Raw genomic sequence first — 26,125 nt, forward strand, 5'->3', positions numbered from 1 at the left:
CTAAGTTTCAATTTCAAGAATAAAGATTCATACGTGTAGTTATTTATACCAAGGGCCTGTCAATGGACCACCCTCCTTCACTAGTCATTTCCCCTGTACTTAGGGCACTCAGGGGATTCTTGCTGATCTATTGGAATAACATCATTTTTAAATTAAAAATAATATATTTCTTTACTTCTAATTATCTTTTCAAACCAGATATTAGAAATATATACACCTTGAAACATTTGCGATATTAGCCTGAATATATGCATTTCTCCTGAATATATAAACAATAAAATATTTGAAAAATTAATTAACATGAGAAATAGCAGAGTATTTTCATTGCATAATTTTAAAATTACCTACCTTTAATTTTAATTTATAATTGTATACCTATAAAATACTTTTATGTATTTTTTCAAATAAATGTTATCTTGAATAATTAAATGAATGACTTTCTCTAAAAAATTCAGTACATTGACCATTTTAAAAAGTTTTCTTTTTTTATTACTTTTCCTTTTGCAAATCTCATACATATCTTGCGTTCTGCTTTCTTTTATCCTGTGTGCTCAATATTACTAAATAAAAATCACAAAATTTGCTGACATATTATTCTATTAATTACAGCTTCCAACACTCAGGTATACCATCACAGAGTACTCTGAATATCTAATGTCATGTGACAAACTGTCACAGAATTTAGGAGTTTAAATGGTTGATTATTTACAACTAGGCAGTTCTCTGTTGGGATCTCTCATACACATGCAGTTAATTATCAACTGGAGCTAAAGCCACAAGAATGCACAACTGGATGCAAAATGTCTTCTTCATTCACATGTCTGATGTGTGGGCTGATACAGCTGTAACAGCTGCAGTTGATCAAAAACCAATTTTTTGCTTTCCCTCTTCTTTTCTCTCCCCCTCTATTTTTTTCCCTCCCTTCCTCCTTCTCTCCTCCCCTCAATCCCATGACTTTTTCAGGTAACATCTCTAAGATGCTAGAGTCAATTTTGAATATTTTTTGTCTGGAACTTTTTTTGTTATGAATAAATGAACACTGATAGATGTTAGTAACTGCCACATGACTAACAGCGAAGCCTTTGCTAATATTCAGTCATTGTGTATTCTTTATATTTTGAATTACTTTTAATCACATAGAGAAATGTATTTTAGCTGAATTAGTATTTCTTAAATATTACAAATATTCAGCAATGGGTTATTTTATCTAAGTCTTAGTAATTTGCTATTAAGATTTCTTATACTAAATTTAAAAACAGATATATGGGGCCTGAAGACAGTTCTTTCTTAAGTTTGCACTATGATTTTTCTTATTAGTAAGAGGTAGAATCATAATTTATATAGACTATATATAACAAAGTCTGTTTGTTTTTCAATCATGTTTAAAATATTACCATAAATATTTTAAATCCTTTCAAATAAAAATAAAATTTTCAATTTGTCAGTTTATTTTCACTAGAACCTACACCTTTCCCTCAAAATATGCTTTTCACAATGCTGTTTGCTTTCTCTGTTTTAAAAGAATATAGAATTACTAGGTTCAAAGTGATGTGTTTATCTGCCAAATATGTAATAAAAGCTGTGAAAGAATATTGAATGCATTTTTTAGGTTTCTAGACTCTGCAGTATAGGAAGGGAACAAAGCAGGTTGAAATAAATGCCAAGTAATAAAGTCATGGAATTTAATGGCTATAACAAACTTAAGATCACCTGTGAAATAAATTAGTAAATTTATGACTAAATTTCACAACTAAGGTTAAAAATACCATTAAAATATTAAACAGCATAATTTTCATAAAAAATATGGGATGTGTTCACAATTCACATGCCCATTATGTATCTTATATACAACTCTGCATAACTCAACCAAATACATCTAAATATACTCACTTAATAGCCATTATCTTTTTCATGTAATTATGTCATTAATTTTTAAATTATTAGACCTTATTTTTTTAGAACAGTTTTAGATTTATGGAAAAATTGGGCAGATAGTTCAGAGTTCACATATACCCTTCTCCCTTGCACACAGATTCTTCTATATTTAATATCTTGCAATATACGTTATAATTGGTGATCTAATGTTAATACATTATTATTCAATAAAACTCATAGTATGCATTAGTGTTCACTCTTTGTGTCATACAATTCTATCAGTTTGATAAATGCATAATTCTATGTATCCCTGTTACAGAATTTAACAGTATATTTCATTTTCCTAGTAATCCTGTGATTCACTGATGACTCCTCCATACTGCTATTTTAACTTTCTATAACTCTTAAAGACATTTACATTTAGCTTATTTCATGTCCTGACTAAAGGAAGAAGCATAAATATCAGCATCACTCATACTGAGCAAAATATTCTAAAGAATCAAATAAGAAAACAAATAAAATTGCCTTATTAGAAACTCACAGAAAATTCCATGTCATTCTGTGAGCTTTCTTGAAAGATCCCATCTGAATCTGAACAAAAATCTGTATATATTGCATTGCTCTAAGAATTTAATTTAATTAGAAATAATTAATAGAATAAAGTGTATATTTTTTATGTTCAGTCAACTTCTTTCAGGATGTGCTATATTTGGGGGGAGAGGGTGGGGTTTCTGGCATTTTGAGAGTTGTATGCCTAATTCCCTAATATCAGATTACCAGTAAGTAGGGTAAGGTACTACACAACTTGGATGTCAGCATGCCCAGCCCCCATGTAGCTCAATTGTGCTTAGTTATGTCCCAGAGAAGAGGAAGAGGACAGGCAGAAAGTTGTCTCAACCTGTGAGCTGGGTCCAGGACCCAGATCAGTTGCCTGTGTCCCTCCCGAAGCCCCTCCCAAACTTTGTCCCCCAATCTGCAGGGTGGGCAGGGCCCTCCGTCCTCTATTGTGGAGGTGGAGGCAGGGGCAGGGGCAGGCCTGACTGGGAGGCTGCACATTAATATAATATTTATTGTATTTATTTATTTATTCTCCTTGGGTTTGGTCTCAGCAGCAAGCTGACCCTACCTCTCTGCCCTGAGTCCTGGGTGGCCTGGAGTCCCCAGCTCTACCTTGGCTTCTGTTCCTCTCTGCAGAGAGCCCTATTCTGAAACATGTTGCTGGGCCCACGCGAGTCCTGAATATCCTGGGACTGATATACCACCGAGCCTCAACTTTCACCTGTAGAACATGTCCACTGTCTTCTAGCAAAGCCTTATCTTGGGTGAGTGGGTGGGTGGGCAAATGAACCCCCACCCACACCACCACCATCACCACCCCCCAAAAATAGAGCCAAAGCCTGCTGCTCACGGATGGCAAAGAGCTGATCTCACAGTGGTGCAGCACCTGCATGGGCATGTGTTATCTGTGTCAGGAAAGAGTACTAGTCAGAAGGCTGCCGCTTTGGCTCTGCTGAGTCTGTGAGAAAAATACATTTCTGATAAGATCTTATAAATAATTGATTTAACGATTACAAAAAAGTGTGCAATTTACAAGTAGTACTTTAGGAAATAAATGGAAGAAATCGTTCAAAGTAATTTATTTATAAATAACAAAGTATTACATTTCAGATATTCAGAATTATTAATTAAAACCTCATAATAGCGTGCCTTAGAATGCATTTGATTTGTGATATTTGATATTGTGGGGTTTTATTTGTTAATTATATGCTTATTATTAAATTTGAAATGTTAATCAATTATAAAATCATTCCCTGTAAAAAAAAATCTATTTTATAGTAGAACAAAAATTTCAGAACTATAATGTGAATAAGACCTGAAATATGAGCCAAAAATAGCAACAGTTAATGCAAAAGGGCATTTGCTCTTTTGAAAGTGGAGAGGTCATTCTTAGAGAGCAAATAAACAGGCACAGCAGGTAATACCTATAAAGACATAATATCACAAAATCAGATTGATGCAAGCTACTCTTGATCACCCGCAGACACCCCAATTATCTAGAATTACTATCCCAATTAAGCACCTGTTTTTACAGTTGAGTGTTATTAGGCTCAATTTGATAAGATGGGAAAGTCCCAATTAAGAGGACTCCCTAATAAGCATGCTTTGATTAAGTGGAACAGTCTGATTACTTCAAAAATATCTTTCTCTTTCCTTCTTCAGTAGCATCTTGATCCATTTCTTATTACATTTTTTCCATATAAGTACTTCAGAATATTTTATAATTGTTAAAAAAAAATAATTGCACAACATGGTCCATGTATGGTAAAATACTTTTATCATTAGGCTAAAACTATACATAATATTCCATTCTCTGATGTTGTTATTCATTTATTACTTTGGGAATTTCTATACAACACTTGGATTTCCAATTATATTTTAAGCCTCTTAAAAATCATAGGGAGCCATTATCTCTTGTGTAACCTCTGTAAAACTAATGAAATGTTATCACATAGTACATGCATGATTTCTGATATATTTTATAACTTGAATAAAGATGGCTAGATCTCTTAGTTAGAACTGAGATTTTCGAGCAGAAATCCATAAATTTAATCAGGAGAAGTTCATGCATCGCTAATTGGAATAAGATGTTATATTAAGAGGTAACAAAATTGGATAACTCCTTATCTCTAAGCCTCTCACACCATTTTAAGAGAAGTGCTTATCGAGCTTTTTTTTTAAATTTAGTGCTTTTAGTGAAGGAAAGGTTTTGGTGAGCAAGACGAAGGTACAGATATATTAGATATCTAATGTTGCCTAACTAATCTCAGCACTTAATCCTTCAAAACACAAGAATTATTTATTATGTCATAATTTCTCTGGATCAGGAATGCGGGTGTTTTTTAGAGTGGTCCTAAGTAAGGGTTTCTATAAAGGTCCAGTCAGCTATTGGTTGGGGTAATGTATTAAATCAGGGTTGAAACAGAACCAAGAGGTTATAAATATATACACACACATACATATTATGTATACATGATGTTATTTTTTCCTAAGAATTGGCTTAGGCAACTGTGGGAATGTGCACATCTGAAATCCATCTGCAGAGCAGTCTGCAGGCTGGAAACTCCAATGACGTTTTTGATGAATTCTCCGGGAGAAGCTGGCTAGCTGAAGTAGGGATGGAAATACTTCCTCCTGACTGCCGAAATCATCAGTTTTCTCTTTAAGGTCTTCAATTAATTTAATGAGATTCTCTCATTTCTGAGGCAAACTCTTGTTTTGATTATAGATGTGATCATCCATACATGCTGTCAACTGACTGAAGATACTCTGTACATATTCTCACAGTAATAATCAGGCCAGTGCTTGCTTGACCAAACAACTGGATAAGATAACCTAAACAAGTTGACACTCATACTTAACCAACACAGGCTGCAATTTTCTTAAGGCTTGAAGGCATCTGGGAGGAATAACTTATGCAAGGAATCTTACACATCTGGCTGTTCACTGCTCTGGGTATTAGCTAAAACCCTTAGTTCCTTTCTATTTGAGTTTCCTTCCAGCAGAGCAACTAGCAGTTGCCAGAGAAGTGATCCAAGTTACCAAGTAGAAACTGCAATGTTTTAATGACCTAGTCTCATAGTATATTGTCGTCACACAATAAAACAGGGCCAGCATTTATTCTGTGTAGGAAAGAACTATACAATTGCAAAAATAGGAGGAGGCAAGCATTATTGGGCCTTGAATCTGGGTCTCTTAACAACTTAGTAATAACTAGCCCAACATCTTTTGCCAGATTGACAAAGTTAAAATTTCAACTCTGCCATTTATTGTGTAATCTTGGGCAAGAGGCTTAACATCTGTCACCCAATTTTTCCGTATATAAAGTGGAAATTACAATACTATCAACTTCATACTGTTTGTGAAGGATAAAAATACTTAAAATAGAGGCTGGGATACATTTTTATCTTCTTTGTTAAGGCTAACACATTGAACTTTCCTATACATGTCACAGTGATATAGCGTCAGTTATAATCAGTGTCATTGAGTGTGGAGGAACTATTGAATATATTTGCTACGATGTGTAAAAAGAAAAAATAGCGAACTGCATCCTTATTGAAAGGAAACATTTTTATAGATGGAAGAGCAAAGCATATATGAAAATTAAATTCACAGATATTATCATTCCTACCTTGCCATTATTATATATTTGGGAAATTAACAGCTATATTTGGGGAAATAATTCCATTTTTCAATGAATATTGTATATTACAGCACTAACTTTTGCTTACCAACCTTGGATTGCAAGATATATAACAGAAAAGAAATTTGAGAATCATTGAAAATATATAAACAGATCTGAAAATTATATATACAGAAAAAACTCAATTGCTAAACAATTAGCCAAACAAAAGCACACTTTTGTGTTAAGTTTAGCTTTTAGTTTTGAACTTGGGTTGGAGAGGGAAATTGGAGAATTTGAAGTAATTTCTAAGTGATACTGTGATTTTTTTCTGAACAAAATGAAAATAGGCTATAAACCATACATATCTTTTATAGATTTTCCTAAATGCAGGTGCCTGCCAAGAATTATAATGTTAAATGAAATGCTTCCTAAAATAGAACACACTGTCATCACTCTCCTTTGCAGTTAATTTCAATGAACTGATTTAGTAAAATCAATCATATGCTTTCATAAATTTGATTAGAAATGGGAAAATTTTTAAATAGGCACAGCAAGCCAAAATCAAAGTCTAACTCATCAACATACATTGGCATATTTAAAGCAGACAAACTGAACAAGTGTAAAACTTCTACCCATTTGCAATTCATAAATTAGTAGTATCAATGACGTCAGTTAAATTGAATTCCTTCTTCCAATCTCAATCAGCATTCTTATTACATTAACAAAGTTCATATATTAACATTTATCACTGAATCAGGAATACATTTTTCTGAATTATATTCTTCCTCTATCAATTACACAATTTGCATGTAAAATGTATCTAGAATTTTTTTCAAATGTTTGAAAGGAACCTACTGGAAAGAGTAACACCATCACCAACACACTCACACCCATGCACGTGCACATATGCACGTATTCACAAAATCACTTGCATTTCCTCCTAGTATTTATGCTTAAAATGTATCTGAATAATGTAAAAAAATTTTTTCAGCAAATACCGAAGCAGTTCCAAAGACTCATTATACCTGCACTCAAATCACCTTACCTTTTCCTATTTTCCCAAGCTTTTCTCCCCTATAAGCACTTATATTTCCAATTATTGGAAGTTCATGTTTTTCATACTATGTATCTAGAAAATAAAGTTTGATTGATAGTGGTTATTCAATAGCAATTTATATAATGAATAGATGTTGGTTTTGATAAATAAATGACCTCATTAATATTGTCCTCTTAAATCACTAGAAAGTATAGTGCATGACCTGCACCCTATGAATCAATTAGTGCTTATGAAGGTTAATAAATACTTATTTAAAATATATCAAATATATTTAATTGCCCTTCTGTCCATGGAAAGGTATTTATTTAATTAGATTAACTGCCATGTGCTATCAACTACATAAATTTTATTTCTTCCCTTAGTCATCTAATTTGACATCATATAATTATCAAAATATATTTTCATAATAAATACTACAAATCATAAAACTAAAATACAGTGTTCAAAGAATGCTTCTTTTTCTCAAAAAATTACAAAATATTACACTATCTTATTAAAGTGTGACAGTTAACATTATGTTACATATGCTTAATGAATGAATTAAAGTAGTATAACATATAGATGTGTTCCAGATCATAAGAAACTTCACAGAAAATCAATCATTGTTTACTGCTTTAGCTTCTAGTACCATGGGCAACATTATTTCTAAATATTTTTAAGGAGCAATAATCTCTTTCATGAACTATTACACAGTACAATTGGAAATACACATAGAAAATTAGGAATGCATTTGAAGATTTTCAAAGTTAACAGAGTACTTAGTTATTTAGAAAATATGGTTTAAGCTATCCTAAAACTTGGAAATAAAATATAAAGAACCAAATTAATGTATGATATAGATGATCAAATGAAAGCAGTAATTCTTTACACAACAAAATGCAAAGTATTGTGAATCCAGAAAACTGTTGTCTAAATAAAGGAGTTCCTGATGAAAGGAGTAAAAATGAAATGTTTGGAACACAACATGAAATAAAATGCAATGAAAAGACACATCTAGATATGTTTTGATTATATTTCTGAACACCAATTATAAACCCAGAAAAATAACAACAGCAAAAAAAAAATACTGATACAAAAACAGATAACACCAAAGGTAACATTGTCAGAATGGTATTGTATTTGTTTCTTCACCAGTAGAGACTGGAGAACAGAATAGTATTTTTAGAAGGTTGAATCAAAAGGTATTTTATCCAATAATAGGCTATTGATAGGAGGAATAAATACAATATGCCAGCAATCATTCATGATTCAGTAAAAAATAATAATAATAATTTGCCAGACACCCAAACCTTCAAAGGTATAGAACACATCTGAAGAAAGAATTTAAGTAATGAGTAAACTCTGTCCAATAAAATTAAAACTAGATAATACTTGTATAGTAAACATTTATTGTTTATATTTTCTCAGGAACTGTGCTGTACTTTTTAATATGTAATATTTCATTTTTCACAAGAATTCTATTAGCAAAACATTATCACTATTTCTATAATGAGGATAATGAGATTTAAGAATTCAAAGAGCTTTCTTAGTTCATAGGAACATACAGCTCATAAAAAGTATAATCTGCTTTTATAGGCTAAGAATGTCACCAGGATTCAATGTCTGCCACCATTTAATCCTATATGCCAGTGCAAAATCCAGTGAGTAAAAACAGGAATGACCAATGAATCTAGAAGAATTTTTATTAAGAAGCAAATGATTGATAAAATTATAACTTGGTACTCTACTATAAGTGAATATATATATATTTATATATATGTGCATAATATATACCCTTTTGTAGAAGGAAATGAACAAAAAACTGATAGCATGACACTAAAATTGTTAATCATTTTAACAAATATAATTTGAAAATTAAGGATGAGACTTAAGGAATGAAATCATAAGAAGGATTGCATCTTAGTAGAAAAGGGGATACACTGATATAAAAATATAGGTTTAATATATAGATAAACATTTGAATAGGCATTAGTTAAATAAATATAAATAAATATAACAGGTAAGGAGAACCACCCAGCGTGAAAGAAACTTCAGCCAGCCCAGGAATGGTCTGCATACATTGAGAGTTGACACAACAAGATGATGCAACAAAAAGAAACACAGATTCTTGTGCCACCGACAACAACAGAAGCAGACAAAGAAGAAGACACAGCAAATAGACACAGAGAACAGACAACTCGGGTGGGGTGGGGTGGGAAATAAAATAAATAAATAAATCTTAAAAAAAAACACAAAAAACAAAGATGGACTTATCTTTCAAAACCAAATGAAAACTGCCCTAACCATGAAAGTGCTTTACCAGGCTTGGAATAAGTAATAGTGGTTGTTTGTGTATGTGCATTTTTTTTTAATCAAAAGAAATAATCAAGGAAACACATGTACTACCTGACTTTTGTAAGTAAAATAAAGCCTTGTTCTGAGAGCGAGAAAACCTCAGTAGATTGACACAGGAGTTTCGTGAAATCTTAATTTTGTGGCTCTGACAAAGTTTTTAAACCTTTTGATGCTTATTATCTTTATCTGAAGACCAAGTAGATAGAATACAATAATCACTTCAGATATTAGTTGCTCAAAAATATTTGTTGAGATAAATCGAACTGAATTTTATTTCAGAATTTATTTTTAAATTAATTTATATACTTATATATTCATTAATATTCTAAATATAAGACAATATGGTTTAGTTGAACTGTGGGTTGGCTCGCCCAATATTTATTCTAATCCACTTCTAGTATACAAAGTTGAAAATGTGCAGATTACATTTCCCACACTTGTTTGATGCTAGGGGTCTATACAGAATTTAGATAAAATATGAGATTGACTGAAATATGAGTTAGATGAAATGAGGATCTTGGTATGGGACATTATGCTGTGACTAATTATGGTATTGTTAAGTTGACTATATGGTAAAATAGGATGTTTTTCTGATTACAGAAGAGGTAGAATGTTTGAGGTTGGGAGTTTTCCTAAGAGCTTAACCATCTCCTCCAATTCTCCGAAAATTTTTGTAACACATAATTCTTTGTTTTAAAATCCCTTGTTTCTTAAACTAGCTAAAATGAAATTTATTGACTGGAAATCAAACATGACTGATAATCTATGTTATTGCCATTGAATAAATCCCATTAAAATAACTACTAATTAGTTATCATCCAATCATCTTTTTAAAAGGCAGTGATAATCTAACAATAAAATATGGTTGTTATTTAAATGCATGTTTTATAAAATTTATTGTTACCAGAGAATTACACATCTACTTATTATGCTAGATCTAGACGTCATTCTGAACATTTTACAGTACCCAGTGACTTTAATAAGAGATATTATTCTATCAAACATCTAACCCATGAAGTAAACAACAGAAAAGAAAATATCCACTAATGGAAATTGCATTTCTCTTTCTGCTGCTGTGACACTTTAATCATTCAGTGTGTATCATGGTTAGACTTAAAAATCATCATCTGTGGGCAAAATACCTCTACTGAGCTTCATGTTAAGAACTGAGCAAACAGGAATATGTTCTCAAAAGTGTTCTAAATTAGCATTAATATAAATCACGTCTACTATCAAAGGCTTTCTCTAGCAGATCTGAAAAGAAAAGTTTACACAGCGTTTTCTATTGACTCCTTAAATAAAAATCTTTCATTTGGAAAACATATGCTAAGAAGAGGAACAGGTTAGGGTAAATTACAAATGGAAAATTTCACAGAATTATATTTATATGTGGATTTGAATTTATATTGAACTCAATAGTAAAGTATTTATATTTAAGCATCTATATATTTGGATGGAACAAATTTTAATATAAAGCTATTAAATTAAAGTAGGAATGGAAAACCACATGAAAAATATAAATATATCAGCATGTGCATTATAATATCTTCTCTAAGGAACTGGAAATTTGTTCATTTGCTCTAAATATTTTCATATATATGAACCTTCATTCTACTATAAAGTAAAGCCCCTAATAGTGAGGAAATTTACTTAATAATTCTAACAGAATTTTTAAATAAATGGCATACATAAATGAATATTTTTCCTATGTGGATTATGCATAATACCTATAATTTACATAGGCATCATTTTACCACATTTGTAACACAAACTCTTATTATTAAATTTCAAAAGTTTTCAAATGTAATTAAAGATTAAATTTTAATATTGCACTAAAATGATATTTGTATCACTATAGCTTTTTTTTTTCTTTTTTTTTATTGACTTTGTAATAATATTACATCAAAAATATATATGTGAGGTCCCATTCAACCCCGCTCCCCCACCCCCCCTCTCCCCCCCCAACAACACCCGCTCCCATCATCATGACACATCCATTGGACCTGGTAAGTACATCTTTGGGCACCTCTGCACCTCATAGTCAATGGTCCACATCATGGCCCATACTATCCCCCATTCCATCCAGTGGGCCCTGTGAGGATTTACAATGTCCGGTGATTGCCTCTGAAGCACCATCCAGGGCAGCTCCATGTCCCAAAGACACCTCCACCTCTCATCTCTTCCTGCCTTTCCCCACACCCATCGTCCACCATGTCCACTTTTCTCAATCCAATACCACCTCTTCTATGTGGACATTGGATTGGTTGTGTCCATTGCACCTCTATGTCAAGAGGAGGCTCAAATTCCACATGGATGCTGGATGCAATCCTCCCATTTTCAGTTCTAATCACTCTAGGCTCTATGGTGTGGTGATTGTCCTTCTTCAACTCCATCTTAGCTGAGTGCGGTAAGTCCAATAAATCAGATTGTAGGTGCTGGAGTCTGTTGAGGTTCAGGACCTGGCTATCACATTGTCAGTCCAGAGATTCAAATCCCCTAAATATATCTTAAATCCCAACGTTAACTGCACCTCCAGCACATTAGCATGAAAGTCTTATGAAGGGAGATCCCATCTGAGTCCAGATTCATCACACATAAACACCATTTCCAAAGAGGGGCCATCTGCCCTGGTAGTTAACCCCATCGGCCATGGCCAAAACTCTCATGGGTCTCTTTAGCCTTCAAAGGAACCAATATCTGGGGGTTGTATCTGCTTTATCTGTCTCTCTGACTCTGCTCAGTTGTGCATGAGGGCAATCCTTCTGCCAGCCTCCAGACTCTTTTTTAGAAACTCGTAGCCATATAAACTCATTTCTCCTTTCCATTTCCCCCTTACTTTAGGTCAAACAGCATTTTAAAGTCATGTTATTTTATGTAGACATGGATATTCTGCTGATCTGCATTGAACCTTCCGTATAAGGTCCTTTTCCAGTTGCATCATCAGTTGGTATTTGATAGTGGTCCCTCGTTGCCAGGGAGGCTCGTCCCCGGGTGTCATGTCCCACGCTGGAGGGAAGGCATTGCATTTACATGCTGAGTTTGGCTTCGAGACTGGCCACATTTGAGTAACATGAAGGCTGACAGGAGGACATTCCCAGGCACAATGTTGCTCTAGGCCTTGTTCTTATTTTAGGTTTATCAGATCACAAGCATAGTCATTAGCATCAGGGGCTCACCGTTGAACCCTCACTCCCTCCAGGTCCCCGCTACTGTACCTGGGAGACTGTCGCTGCTCCCCTAGGGACCGCGGCAGAGCACCACTGGCCAGGAACCCAGTACCCCCCCTGCTGTGGTTTTTAATTGTTGCCATTATGAGTATATCCAATCATTACCATGCCCCCTGGACATATGTTCTGTACAGCTCCCTGTCAGCCATATATCACCTGTCATTGGTATCCCATACCTGTATCCCTCCATTGCCATTGTTGAAACACTCTGTGGTCCAGAACTCCCCGAAATTTGAAGCCCAATATAATGTCATGGTCCCTTACTAGGGAATGGTATATAGCGATGGGTTTAAAGGATGGATAAAGAACTTGGATAAAGTTAGATAAAGAACTTAGATAAAGAATGTTGACTTGAAAAAATTCCACATCCTATCCTTTCCCCCCCCCCTAATTATTCAGCATTTCTTCACAGGAGTCCTAGACCACAGCAATGCATATACACAACATACAGCACTCCCACACATCCACCACAAAACCCCCTTCCCTCCACAGCTATACTCCCACACCCCTTTCACATCATATTTACTTAAGGTGATGTACAGAGTCTGAGATATTAGCTTTCTAACAAGGTAATATCTGTGCTTACATTATGGTGCATACCTTAGGATACACAGTTCTTTACATTTTTAGTTATCCTATGTTTTACATTATGGTTTACATTATCAGTCTGTCATCTCCTATACGTTATGGTGTAATATTACATGTCTTATATCCATCCTTGTGTACTCTCAAAAAACTCCTCTCCTGCCCCCCCTTTACCCTGGTTCCACACATTCAACGTCCACCTTCCCCTCCACCCTGGTGCCCACAGTGACAGCCAACCCCCGTTTCCCGAGGAGCCACCTCCAGAAATAGATGGAATAGTGTTCAGGGCCTAACTTGCTCAACTGCCCCAATGCCCTGGGAGCCACCCTTTCTCTCGAGGGATACAGTTCCCTCTATTTGGTGGCATTAGTCCTCCCCAGGATGTGGGTCCACCCCCACTCTCATTACTTGGGATTTTACCCCATGGTGTCACCCACTCTGGCAGAATGAGCATTTAGGCATTCCCCAGGAGCCCGTCCTGCATCAGACCCTCCCCTCCGAGCATTCTAAGCAGGTAACCCTCTTTATTATATTTTGATATGATTTTCTCGGCATTTTACTCTCCACCACCTCCTGACCCTCTCCTGTGTTCGTATGCTCCCCCTCCCTCCCCCCACTTTTGGGCAACGTTACCCAACCATCCCTCCCCAGCCACCCTCAAACTCGTAAAGCCCCAACCAAAGGCAACCCCTTGCCCCCATTTTATCTCTTCTTTGTGTTCATACTTACCACCATCTCGTCTTAAATTCGCCCCCTGCAGACATCGGCTCATATCCTTCCTCCACCCTCCGATTTCCTGTAAGCCTATCGTTCAGTCTCTTGCTATCTAGTGCAGCTTGTTTATTTCATATCATTGAGGTCATGTAGTATTTGTCCTTCAATGCCTGGGTTGTATCACTATAGCTTTTGATTCCAAATGCACATTATTTTTCTCTTACTATTAATTTCATCTTAACACACAATATTTGCTGAAAGACCTCAAGGAGATAAACCTATAACCAAGTTATATATCATTCCTTAAAAGTAATTTTGTTGCATATATAATAATTGATGTATGATTTCAGAAATGTAGGTGATAAATACCTGAAAAAATTATAAACAAAACTTGTTTTTTTAATATATTTTTCACCTTGCCTCAATACACCATCTTTTCTATCCTTAATATTGCAATAATCCTCTAATTTATCTCTGCTTCTCTTTTGCTTCCCTTTATTCCCTTATTAATGTGGTAGAATAAAACCCTTAAATGTAAGTCAAATTATTCTACTCATCTTATAATTTTCTACTATCTTCTCATCTCATTTAAGGCTGTAGTCAGTACAACGACTTAAGGAACATACAAAAAATGGTTTCATGCTATATCACTGATTCATCTCTTTTGTTTCCCCTTATTCATTTTATTCCAATCAAAGTGGAATCAAGGTTGACAAGAGAGATTTTTTGATGGAGCAAATGGAACCATTGATTTGTCAGTGATTTAGCTGGAGAACTGCAATGAAGTAATTTTAGATGAAACATCCTAAGTTCAGTTTTTTTTTATGTGTTACCTTTAATAAATCTTTACATCCCAAATACAAACACTGAGTTTATATTTTAATATATGATTCTGGAATTCAGTGGTGAGGTCTTGGTAATCAAATGTATATAGATGAAATACACATAGAACTCTTAGAATAGACTTTTAGGAAAACATGGACATTTACTGCCAAACTGTGTCTCCTGGAAGACCCAAGAAAACACTTGGGAAGACCTGAGAAGACACTAAAGCAATAAGGCATGCACTTTAAAGGGAAGTTCAGCATAATGCACCACTTTGAAAAGGTGTATGACAGTTGTCTATGGTAAGGCTGGCATAATTCCAAGAGATACTATATTAAACTGGTAGTGGTATGATTCTGGACTGTCAAAGACCAAGTAGCAGCACATAGCCATGAAAAGGAGAGGAATAAAATCTACATTACAGACATTAGCACAGCAGTGGTAATCAGTGTGTTTTGACCTGCAAATATCTATCAGGCAACTGTACCATGGGATTAAGATGAAGAAAAAGAAGAGCTAGTGTAGAGTAGACTGATCCAAACCACCATGGTGTCAACGTAACACTGCTTCACATGGTTTCCCCATCTAAGTCATTTCCTTCTGATTGGAGTGGGGACAGGTGCCCTTGAGAAATGATCTGACAATACCACTGTGTATGCTCTGATTCTTTTCTAAATGAAGATTTGATTATTTGTCAGTGGAACTGTGAACCAGAGTAAAGGAGAATGATGAGATCTTTTTTGACTCCTTTCAGATCTAGCACCTGAGCTGACACTTCCACCAAGTTACATGAAATTTTTAAATGATCCTTCGAGTTGAATAACTTATGAATACCTAGCAATAATGATTTTGTCCCCAGGCTTATTTCACTGTATATCTAATGTGTCCATGGATACAATTATTGGCCAATCCTTAAAATTTGGGATAGACATACTTAGTATATGGAAAACCTCACAATTGTTCCTACATTAGAACTTTATAGCAGGAAGTCTCAGAAGGAAACCCCTGAAACTACTCACATCTAGTCAAGACAGTAAATCCAAAACAAAACCACATTCTAGGAGGCTTTATAGATAAATCACTAACATCAGAGATTTTATGAATGTAGGAGTCTTATATCCATCATTTCCCCTTGCAATCCACGGTCTAACCTCTGCCAATGGCAGAACAGTACTATAATATTAATCACGAAATAGACCAAAATGAAGTTGTGCACAATGTCTCTTTCCTGAAGCATATAAATATAGCCTTTGACATTTGGTATTCATCTTTTTGGTGAATGTTTTCTTCTTAATCCCCTTCAGCATAGAAAATAGAAAACATTTCACTTTACAGGACATATTCAGTAACAAATCTTCAATGATGTGCTGCAGGGCTGTTTGCTCTTCTGATTTTGGACATAATATTCTCTGCAGGGTCCTTGATCATATTGATATTCTGCAGATCTACATGCTTGTCCTTGGTGCTGATGTAATTATGATAATTAAATATGGTGAGTGGGAAATGGCAAGAATCCTAAATGCTCCAGTAAGCCACAGGCTTGCCAGAGTGTCAAGATGACCTCCAAGATGTTTAAGAGATTGGCAATTGGTACTGTTTTTTAATGTGTGAAGTGGTCTTGGGTAATTTTGATATCCTTTGAATGTAAAGCTCTTTCTGTCACCAAGAAACTGACTTTTCCCACTAATAGATACTTTAAGTACCTCTTTGGATTTTGGTGGCAATATATATTATTCATGAGGCTATTACCCTAATCTGTTTAACAAGTGACTAGGAAGTATACTAGTTCAGAGCAAGGCCTAGAGCAAGAGAGTTGTATACAGCTGCTTCAATCTGCAGAACAAGCTGCCATTCCATTTGGTTCATGGGCCCACCAGAACTAATGGTGATATAGATATATATTTTTGATATGTATGTTGTGTGAATTGCCATTAGGAGAGTTACCACTCAGATTCCTAGGATTCTGTAGCAAGGTCATGCAATCTGATGGAATCAATTATCCATTTTAGAAGCAATTCTTGGGTGACATTGGGCCTTGGTAGAAACCACATGCTGCGGTTGACTATGCAAACAACATTTCTCATGTTGGAGCTGGGTGTTATTGTACTGACCAATCCCTAAATTATGTCAAGCACAATTGAAATCTATTTTACTCAGAAGTCTTACATTTGAGACAGGACTTAAGCAGGTACAGAAGGCACACACATATAACATGAAAATAAGTATCAGATTCTCTCATTACTTATCTCTTTTGCACCAAGATATTACCTTATCTCTCACTATCTCTTCATGAGGTATTTTCCATTACTAAGTAAGAGAGGGGAAAAAGACTGGGGTCTAGTTCTTTTACAGATCATCAAACGTGATGTAGCATATTGTAAGATAAGTGAACTCCGTAATTGTGATCCCAGTGTTGCACCTGCTTTATTTTAAAACATTTTTCTTGATTTGAATAAGGTGATCATTAAACTCTTAGACTGTACTACTTGGGAAGGCTTACAAGCATTTAATAGGAGATTTATTCAATTAGCAAGCTTAAAATGGAGTCCACATTATTGAGACAATCCATTGCCACTATTCCTGCCATGTTGGTCAATCTCTTAATCTACCCATTGTGCAAGCAGAATATGGAGGAGAAAGGCTGGGTAACAGTAACAGGTCATTCTGTCCATCTTCATAATCCTCTTGGATTTTCACTTATCCTATTATGGAAGAAGTGAGTTCATTTTATTTTTATAATAGTTTAAGTAAGTAAAATCTTACAAGAGGGTGTTAATATATCTGAGTATTGTCAGGAATAGATTATATTGCTATTTGATATTTTTCCACAATTAATTTGAACCCTCCTGTTTTCTAAGCTTGTTCAAAAAAAACCATCTCTTGCTGTCATTGTGACCTCATCTCTGAGCATCAATTTATCTCTCACAGTATTCTGGGGTGAATAGAGACTTCTCTGGTATGGCGTTTATCATGCACAACTTGGCCTGTGCCTCAGTGGTACAGCAGTGGTCCCAAAGATGACTACTTCTAGACTCAAAAGACATGCAATATCTCAAGTGAATAGTATAATTTCCTAGGTGGCTGCACATAGGTTCCAGTTAAAATAACCTAGAAGTATAGGGAAGTTAACACATCTTGGTGCAAACATTAGCAGAAGAAAGACTAAACATAAAAGTAAAAGAAGCAGAAAATAAATTCATCTCAATTCTTCCCCTCTCATTATCATCAGATTGTTCGTGTATCCATATAGAATTTATGGACAACTGAATTAATACATGTCAAAACATGCATAAAAAAATTAATGACTTTCTTTTATTGATGAGCTGTGGTCAGCCTGGCAACATTCTAGTTTACATTTGCTTTTATATTTTTACTCATTCTTTTGTATACATATAACCTGAAAATGGGGTTGTGATGGGGTTAGCTTCTATTATAAAACATGAACAAGTAAGCTTTACAACAGGCCCTCTGTTCTGCAGATCTCAGGTTCCTATGGTCTAATTGATTACGAAGTCTAGGTCCAAAAACTAGATATGTAGCAGATTATTAATAAAATTCACTTATAAAGTCTTTACTATATGCCAAGTGCTCTTCCATATACTTACTTTTCTTAATAACTATGACTGAGGTAATATCACCCTCCTTTTGCAGAGGAGAAAATTGAAGGGCATAGATTAGAAAAAATACATGCATAGACTTTATAATCATAAAAATATCTAGTTCAGGCAAAAATTGTATTACAATACTATACTAGAATGAAATAATTTCATAGAATTAGTGTCCCTTGAGGTAGTAGTTTTAATTATATACACAGTATTACTATTTGTAACCCTGCAGGTGTGAACCTATTGTAGATAGGATCTTTTGGAAGATGTTATTTTAGTTAAAATGTGACCAATGGAAGCCTGGTGGACTACTTGAAGCCTTGTAAAAAGAAAGCCTTAGGAAGTAGCCAGAAGCCAGAATACACAAGAGAAAGGAAAGGATATTGTCATGTGGTGGCAAAGCCAAGGAACTCCAGTGACTAATGGAAGTCAGCACCAAGAAATACAATAGTCTGAAAGAAAATAAACCATGACAGTATCTAGAGTTTGGGCTTTTGCCTTCAAAACTGCAAACCAATAAATTCCCATCGTTTGAATGAACCCATTGTATGGTATTTGTGATAACAGCTCTTGAAAAACTAAGACCCTTCAGTCACGCAAATTCTGGATACCCATCACAACCTGTGTTATCATCACACTAATTTTCCTACTGTACTATTTCACCATTCACAAGAATACTTGTGCATTGAGGAAAGGGAAATAATCAGACTTTTTATGGGGGTGGTTATTGGGCATTGGCTCTAAGATAATTTTGGATAGTGAAAACAACATAAATTTCCAAATACTTTGCCCATTTTCTTAAGTGTACCAAAAATCTACCATAATCTGGTATTTCTTGAGTAAGAAAAAACTAATAGTTGTTGGCTACAAAGCAAACTATTACACCCTTGATCACATAGATCTGTTAATTCAATAACACCTGAAATGCTGTATTTTCTTGGAGAGGGAATCACAGAGGCAGAAAGTTGCGTTTTGCTTTAAACTTTTACTTTATTCAGCAAACAACTATTCCTTTGAGAAATATTAACTTGGCTGGGACTGGGTCACAGTAAATATTAAATTACTCATCATGAGATATTTGTTGACCATGAAACCTGACATTGCCATGGTAGAGTTGGTGTTAATAGACCTGAAAAATAAAAAGGAAATAATACAATGCAGCAGGCCATTATCAGAAAGTGGCTTCAAGTACAAGTTTCAGTATTATACAAAGGAACAGGCTAAAACAAATGTTATAAGCCTTAATATTAGTTGTATGCCTGCTGTAGTGAATTAAAATAAAATAGAGACTTTTATTCACAAACTTATACTGACTCAGCATCTCCGAGGTTGGTAATAGCATAAGGGACGTTTGCATTGCCATATTATCTTTAGGTCCCTCATAACAACTTCTGAAAACTGCTTATTCAAGATAAACAGCTTCTTCTTTTAACTGCATCATACCTGGGTTTGCCACCTGCAAAAGACAAATTCAAACTCCACAATTCCCACTCTTGCTTGACCAACTGCTACAGCCCCACCGGTATAACACCATAAAGGCATAGTTCCCAAATCCACTGTAACCTTTTGCTCCGCACCTGCTTCGTTGAGTGTTAACTTCCGTATGGTTGAAAATACTCTCCTGACATGTTTCCTCATATGATCCTGTGAGGTATGGCACTCCGTTGTTTTTATTAGCGTCTGTGAGTACTAATGAAGTTTTCTTTTATGTTTTTCTAGTGTCAATCATTCTTACTGCACCTATTTATATAAAAAGCCTTACAGTACATCTACCTTCATGTTTCAAACCCTGCTACACAACTTCAGTTCCTACACATCTAGAGAACTAAAACCTGACTGGATGTTTCACATGACCATAACAGGGAGACATATATATATATAAAGAATAGTACATATATATTAGAGTAAGTAAAGATAAATTATTCAATATGCAATATGTTTAATGTTTAATTTGCCAACTAACAAATTTATAAAAAATAATTTGATTATTTCAATAGATGCAGCTTTGATAAAACTCTATAATCATTAATGTTAATGAATCTTTTTACTAAAGTAGGAATAGACTGGAACTCCTTTATTCTAGTAAATATTACAAAATAGCAAACATAATGTTCAATGGTGAAACATAGAAAGGTTTCTTTCTTATACTGGGAATTACTAAATATGTCTGTGCAAATGATGTCTATTTAATATTGTAGTAAAATCCTAGTCAATGAAAAATAAGATGATTAAAAGGGAAAATATGTAATTGGGAAATACAAATTAAAACTTCATTATTTGCAGTTATAGAATTGTATATGTTTGATTTTTTTAATTGTATATACCTCTAATTAAAGTAGTAACTTAGGAAGATTGCTTTATGGAAGGTGAACAAATAAAAAATTAATCAAAGTCCTTATATACATCAACAAAATACAAACCCAAAATAAGTTTTAATAAAAGATACTATTTACCACAGCATCAAACTGATCAACATCAAATGCTTTGAACTCATTTTAAAGAATGAAGACCTATAACTAAAAATGCAAGAATCATTGGGAAAAATTAAAGAAAATCTAAGTAAATGAAGAGATATATCATGGTCGTTGATTGGAAGGCTGAATATTTTAAAGCCATGATTTCACCCCAAAGTCATCTATAATTTAATGAAATCCCCACCAAAATTCCAGGAGGTCTTTTGTGAAGTTTATGATCTATTTCTGGAATGTATGTGGAAACTCAAAATACAAATAATAGAAAAGATCATCTGAAAAAAGTAGCATAATGATTGAAGTCTTTAAGATATCATTAAAAAATGTTGCAATAATCAATATATTATGCTACTTGCCCAAAGACAAAGAAGAGACCAAAGAAATAGACTAGATGATTTAGGAACCAAGTTCACAAACACATAGGTGTTTTCTTTTTGTGATATCCTGCAGTGTGTAAAAGAAAAAGTATTTTTTAATAAAAGCTGATGAGTCAAATAGATATCCACAGGACAAAAAAAAATGGACTCTTTTCTAATATCATACACAAAGATCAATTTCAGATCTAGAGCTAAGTGAAAGATCAAAGATTAAAGACTGTATGGTAGAATAACTTTATTAAATCTGACAAATAAAATACTAGCCATAAACTAAAATGATTAACTGGACAACATTTAATTTTATATTTTCTATTCATCAATGGACAATTTTTAAGAGATAAAAATTCAAGTCACAGAATAGGGGATGATAATTTTCAGTAAACATATCTGAAGAAAGAATCGATATAAAATATATGAAAAACTCTAGCAAAGCAATAAGAAATGTACAATCACTCCACTAGAAAAATGGGCAAAATTCTTGAAAAGGCAGTTCCCAAAAGTAGGTATCTAAGTGGCCAATAAATGATCAAACAGTTTCTTGCCTTCCCTAGGCAAGGGGGAAATGCAAATGTAAGTTAAAATGAAGTATTCCTGCATATCAATCTAAAAGGGAAAAAGGGCAAACATATCAAGTATTGATACTCACTTAACACCATTAAGAACACATCTATAATTGAATGAATTTGGGTTTATTGGCTCATTTTAACAGGCAAAACAGCGTAGCATTAGGAAATATGGGCATTGTACCGAGAGGTTAGTTTTCAGGATGATTTGGGAAAAAGTGTTTTTTTCTCTGGAGTAAAGGTTCTAGATTTACAGAAAAAAAATTATGGGACACCCAGCTGAATTTGTATTTTAGATAAACAATATAATTTTTTAGTATGGATGTCGCCCATGAAATATTTAACACATATTTATGCTTAAAAATGTTCATGTTTATCTGATATTCAAATTTAACTAGATATCCTCTAGTTTATTTGGTAATCCTTTTCTGGATGAAATTTTACATGGCTCTTGGTGCATATTTGTTACAATAATCATGGGAGAAAAGTGATGCTCATGTAAAACCTGGAGAAGCATAAACATACATACTTAATATCTGAGAAATATACCTAAGTTTTATTTGCTTATAATACTGAAGTTCCTTTATTTTTGCCATAAAATTTAAATAGCACAGCTCTGAATTCAGAATACCAAGCTAAATATCTAGGCTGATAATTTCTACCTTGTGATTGTGAGGTATTTGCTTTGCCTTACATAGTTGATAGAATGGTTATAATAGTTTAGCTTTTGTAAAATTTTTAAGCCCCCTCACAGTTAGAGATGGAGTGGACATCACCATTCCAGAATCCTCAGGATTGGGGAAAGAAAAATGGACTAAAGTAGACTTACAGTTATTCTACTATAGATTATTGTAATTCTAGCAATGGAAGAATTCTATCATTGATGTAGAGGCAGTGGCCACTGGAGATTCTGAGAGAGGAAGAGGGAAAAACAGGTGTAATATGGGGACATTTTTGGGATTTGGGAATTGTCCTAAATGACGTTGCAATGACAGATACAGGCCATTGTATATCTTTCTTTAACTTGCAAAATTGAGTGGGAAAGAGTGTAAACTACAATGTAAACTATAATTCATGCTTAGTATCAATGCTCCAAAATGTGTTCATCAATTATAATAAATGCACCATGCTAATGAAGGATGTTGATAATGTGGATAACATGGGAAGGATAGGGAGTGGAGCATATGGGAATCCCTGTATTTTTTATGTAACATTTATTTAATCTAAGTATCTTTTTTTTAAAAAATAAAAGGTATATGTATATATATATAAAAGAAGAAATTTAAAAGAATTGTAAGGTTACCTCTTGTTATAATACAGCAGAGAATTATCATCTGTAGAAAAAAGATTAAATAAGTATTTACATGTAAGGTTTTTAGATAATACCTGACAGAACATACTCTCAATTAGTGTTAATTACCATATTATCAGTTTTTAAACTTTTATTCTATTATTCAGAATTGCCGAATGCCATTATTTTTCTTAGTCAAACTGCTTATAAGCCATTTCAATTTATATCTAGTAAATATGTGTGAGGGGAGGCTAAACTTTTTCATTTCAAATTAAGAGATCATTGTCCAATTTAATATAACCTCTTCTATGTAATTTATCAATTACTTCAACTTTAAACTCAGTCAATTTGAAAGTAATCACATTTCATGGCAATTATCCCTCTCATCCCTTTCTTCCATGCCTCAATGGCATATGAGTAGAAAGAAAATTTATGTAACACTAGGAGACTGTGTAATGGAATTTCTCTAAGATGTGTTCTCTGAATTTTTGTCCAATCCTTAGAGGGGTTTCCTCCCACTTGATCTTTGGGTGTTTTTCCTCTGTAGACCAGCATCATTTGTTGGCATGACCACTCTCACATTTTCAGAATATGAGGACAGTCACTGCTTATTTCCATGGTCCCAGAAAAAAAAATCTACAAAAATTCTGTACCATCTTTGATCACTCCCTATATGGTAGATTGAATTGTGTACCCTGCTTTTGACCAGTTGTTGGTCTTGGTCCACATTCTCGTGGGTGTGGACCCATTGTAAATAAAATCTCTTCAAGATGTTACACCAGTTAAGGCCTGGCTCAGCTCAATCAGTTTGGACTTTAATCCAGACTACCGGAGTCCTTATGAATAGACTGGAATTAAAGTGGAGAAAGAGGCAACTGGGAGCAGTCAGAAGTTGAAAGTCAACACAACCTAGAGAAGAAAGGCTAAGACACCACCATGTGCATTGCCATGTACAAGAAGCCAAGGAACCACAAGTATGACAATCAGACTGTTGACCTGGGAGGAAGTAAGTCTTCTAGACTCAGAAATCATAAGCCAATACATTTTTAAAAATCAATTTTATTGATACAAATTAATAAAGTATAAATTCATCCATAGTATACAATCACTGGTACTTGGTGTAATCAAATAATTGTACATTCATCACTTTAATCATTCTTAGAGCGCTATCATTATTTCAACAACAATAATAATAATAAACAGGAAACAAACAAACAAAACTCATCAACTCTCAATCTCTCTATGCCTCACTTGCCATACATAGCTACTATTGTTTTTCCTTCACTCTAGTACATTTGTGTTGATATTTTGTAAAAATAGTCTTGTATATGCAATATCACCCATATTCATGTTTTGCATAAGGTTTTACTATCTTATACAGTCCCATGTTACAGTTTGTAGCTTACTTTCTAGTAAAATATATGACCTTAGAATTTCCTTTTAACCACTGTCACACCCATACAATAGCTCTGTTAGTTACAAACACCATGATATGCTGTCAACATTTCTATTCGTTTGTAAAGATTTACAAACAACTTTTTAAACAATTCTGCACAGATTAATCCTCAGTTTTCCATTCTCTACCCTCCATCTATTTTCTGGTGGCCTGTATTCTAATTATTAACTCCACAAATTTACACAATACATTTAGTTCATTATATCTCAATCATACAATATTAGTCCTTTTGTTTCTGGCTTGCTGCACCTAACATAAGGTCCTCCAGTTTTATCCATGTTGTCGTATGCTTCATGACTTCATTTCTTCTTACTGCATAATATTCCATCTTTTTGGCTAGTTAGGGCCCATTACCCTTCCAAATAATTTGATAATTGGTTTTTTCATTTGTACAAAAAATGCTTTGCGGATTTTTATTGGGATTGCAGTGAATCTGTAAATCAGATTAGGTGGAATTGTCACATTAACTATATTTAGTCTTCCAATCCATGAACACGGAATGTCCTTCCATTTATTTAAGTTTTCTTCAGTTTCTTTTAGCAATGTTTTATAGCTTTTTCAATACAGGTCCTTTATGTCTTTGGTCAAGTTTATTCCTAAATATTTAATTGGTTTAGCTGCTGTGGTAAATGGACTTTTTCTGATTTCTTCCACATTGCACATCAGTAGTTTATAGAAGTACATTAATTTGCATATTACTGTTGTATCCTGTCACTTTGCTGAACTTGAATATTTGTTCTAGGAGCTTTGTTGTGGATTACTCAGGAGATTCTAGATATAGGAGCATGTAACCAGCAAATAGTGAGCATTTTATGTCTTCCTTTTCTATTTCAATGTCTTTTATTTCTATATCTACCATAATCGCCCTAGCTAGAACCTCTAACAAAATATTGAAATAGCAATGGTTAGAGTGGGCCTCCTTGTTTTGTTCCTGATCTCAGAGGGAAAGTGTTCAGTCTTTCACCATGAGTACAATGTTAGCAGTAGGTTTTTCATATATGCACTTTATGATATTGAAAGACTTCCTTTTATTCCTATCTTTTGGATTGTTTTTATCAAGAAAGTGTGCTGTATTTTGTAAAATGCCTTTTCTGCATCACTTGAAAACATCATGTGATTTTTATTCTTCCATTTATCCCTGTGATTTATTATACCTAATTGATTTTCTTGTGTTAAACCACCCTTTCATACCTGGGATAAAACTCATTTGTTCATGGTGTATAATTCTTTTAATATGCCTTTTTTTTACACTTTTTTCTTAAAGTTAATAGATCTCAAAGAACATTACATTTAAAAAAGATTTTTTTTAAAGCATAAGAGGTTCCCATATACCCCACTCCCCATTCTCCCCCATCATTTTTGTAAATTGTATTTTTTTGAAGATATACACATCACACAAAAAAGTTTCATTAAAAAATATTAGAGGTTCCCATATACCCCCCAGCCCCTCAACCCACTCCTCCCACACCAACAACCTCCTCTATCATTGTGGCACACTCATCACATGTGGTGAACACATTCTGAGGCACTGCTGCACCACAGAGATAGTAGTTTACCCTGTA

This window comes from Dasypus novemcinctus, chromosome 15, assembly GCF_030445035.2.
Source record: "Dasypus novemcinctus isolate mDasNov1 chromosome 15, mDasNov1.1.hap2, whole genome shotgun sequence".
NCBI lineage: Eukaryota > Metazoa > Chordata > Mammalia > Cingulata > Dasypodidae > Dasypus > Dasypus novemcinctus.